Consider the following 2,787-nt stretch of genomic DNA (forward strand, 5'->3'; position numbering starts at 1 on the left):
GGCAGTTCAGAGAAGTCAATTATTTGTTCCAAGTCACAAAAAATGTAAAACTAGAGAGCCTAGGTTCAATTCTAGTTCTTCCTGAATCTGAATCCAATGCTTCTATTACAGTGCTCCACCCTGGATATGGCCTGTGGGAGTACGGAATAGTGGTGGGAGGTGCTGGGTGAAAAGTGATAAACTTAAGGCTGAGAAAATAGGAGTATATTGAATAGTATACTAAAGATCAGAATTGAAGATAAAGAATCTTATACCATATTTTCAGTTATAATAATAAACTACCATTTCTTGAAACATGACTACATACAAAGCTTTATCCTACATTAGCTCATTAATTCTTCCAAATTTGGGAGAGAATTATCATTATTTCTTATTTATAGATGATGAAACTAAGACTCAAAGGGGTTAAATAATATGCCCAAGTATGACTCTCTCACTGCTCTATTTTTATGTCATCTCTCTCAATATATCATTAGAAAACAATTTTGATTTATGGGTTTTTATTTAGCTACAGTTTTTCTGAAATAGTATCATTAATTCAGATCTGAAAGAAAACTTGGTCCTCACTGTTCAATTTCCTCTTCACTAATATGAGGACACTAAATCACAGAAATGTTACCACAGCATCAATATCAATGACAATAATTACAGTTACAGTTTTTTTGAGTGCTATAGGGTTAGTAAGTCTTTAGCTTCGTCTCTCAAGGCCGAGCCTACTTCCACTCACATTCCATGACCCCTGTCAAGGGAAGACGAGTTGCTAATCTGAATAATAGGAATCTAAAACATTCACTAGGCCATGGTTACTGATAGACGGGGTCATTGTGTTAGTAAACCCCTACCATTTCCTCCTACCTCTGTGTGAAGGGAAGATTCAGACAGGGCTCAGCACATAAAGATGCGCCCAACCATCTCTCTCTTCCTCTTTCCTTCCACACCCCTTTCCTCCTTCCGATTTTTCTTTCTCTTTCAAAACCTGGCCAACTTTTTCTTCCTCTTATTTTGGACCTTCTTCCCCCATGAATCCACCAGAGGGGAGACAATTCTGAGATTTAAATTTGGGAGGAGAGTGTAAAGGCTCTGCCTAATGCTAAAACTAAAACCATGCATTTCACCACAGCTTGTCCAGAACTCAGGACGAGCGTGTGCAAACAGCTAATGCCAAAATGAGACTTTGCTTTCCATTCTGTTTTTGTTCCTCATGCGTTTAGCTTCTTCAGAAGGAGGAGTGATTGTAGGGCAGGATTTGAGCATGTCTAGGATCCTCGCTCCAATACTATGAATTCATCTTTCACCAATAAGAAGAGTTTACTATGTACCAGGCACTGCTCAGCACTTAATATGCAGGGTCTCACACAGTCCACACAACAGTCCTCTAAAAATGTTCTTACTACTGGTGAGGAAACCAAGATTGACAGAGTGAAGGCCCTGCCTGAGGTGTGCCAGTGCCACCAGGATCAAAACCCAGGTCTGTCTGACTCCAACCCCTGCTCTTTCTGATGGCTTATATCGGTCCTCTACAATGTGCAAAGGGAGCCACATGTGCCAATCTGGCCTTGATGGGGAGCTGTGGCAATTCTAAATTAAGTGGAGGGTCCCCATTTTCTAAAGCTGTTCTATTAGTGGCCATCCTAGGCTTTGATTAATGTTTTGCATCTGTGAGCTTATTACAAACCAAGCCAGCTGCGGAACTATTTCTTGTTATGAGCTGCGCTCTATAACTTTAGTCCTGAGAAGGCCATGGTACATTAGTGTAGCCATATCTGTTTAATAGGCACACCACATCCAAAAATGATTTCAGCAAACAACTGGAAGTGTTATGACAGGGTGGGGGATGTACCAGGAGCAATCATCTTTTGCTGCTTTTGGCTGTTCTGCCTTTGTGTAGTCAGGCTTTTCTTAGCAATTGCTGAAGGTGTTTTTCCTCCTCACACTTGCTGATTCAAATAAGTGAGATACTGATGCATCATGGAAAAGCCTATAGCAAAGTGGCAGAAGACACCAATCCAGTCCTAATCCAGGTTCTTCTCCATACTGGCTTTGGACCTCCCTGATGTTTAATTTTCCTGCATACCTGTGTCTTTAGCCGCTTACTAGGAATGACAGAAATGCCACTGAGTTCTAGTGAGTTAATAATGTATATGAGTGTGCTGTGAAATAACCAAACAAATGTCATTTTTGGATAATGTTTTCCACACAACAGTATGAGTGTTTTGAAAAAAAAAAAAAAAAAAAGACCATGTCTTATTTACCTTAGTTCACCTGTAACCAGGGAGAATAACACCTATTCTACTAGATTCTTATAAGAATTAAATGAAATATTCCATGTGAAGCACCTAGCCATGAAGCCTACATAATTAGGTGGTAAATAAATATGAAATCCTTCCCACCTAACTCCTCTGTTTTATGTCCCCAGATCTTAGCACATGCTAAACATTAATCAATATTGAGGTAGGCAGTACAACATATCAGTTAATAACAGCAACAAAATAATCATCATTATTACTTATAGTAATGTGCAGACCCTGTAACAGGCAGTATTCTAAGCATTTTATGTATATACACTCACTTAATCCTTATAACCACTTTTTGAGAGATCTGTTTCACAGATGGGAAAACAGGCAGAGGTTAGTACACTTTCCCAAGGCATCACAGCTAACAACTAGCAAAGCCCAGATCTGAACATGGACTGTCTGGCTCCAAAGTTAAGAGCATACACCACAGACCATGTGTTCAATTGCGAATGGCCAAATTTTCTTTACAGCTCCTCTCAGCAAGAGGCAGAAT

The sequence above is a fragment of the Pteropus vampyrus genome, unplaced genomic scaffold (genome assembly GCF_000151845.1).
Source record: "Pteropus vampyrus isolate Shadow unplaced genomic scaffold, Pvam_2.0 Scaffold321, whole genome shotgun sequence".
NCBI classification, from domain to species: domain Eukaryota; kingdom Metazoa; phylum Chordata; class Mammalia; order Chiroptera; family Pteropodidae; genus Pteropus; species Pteropus vampyrus.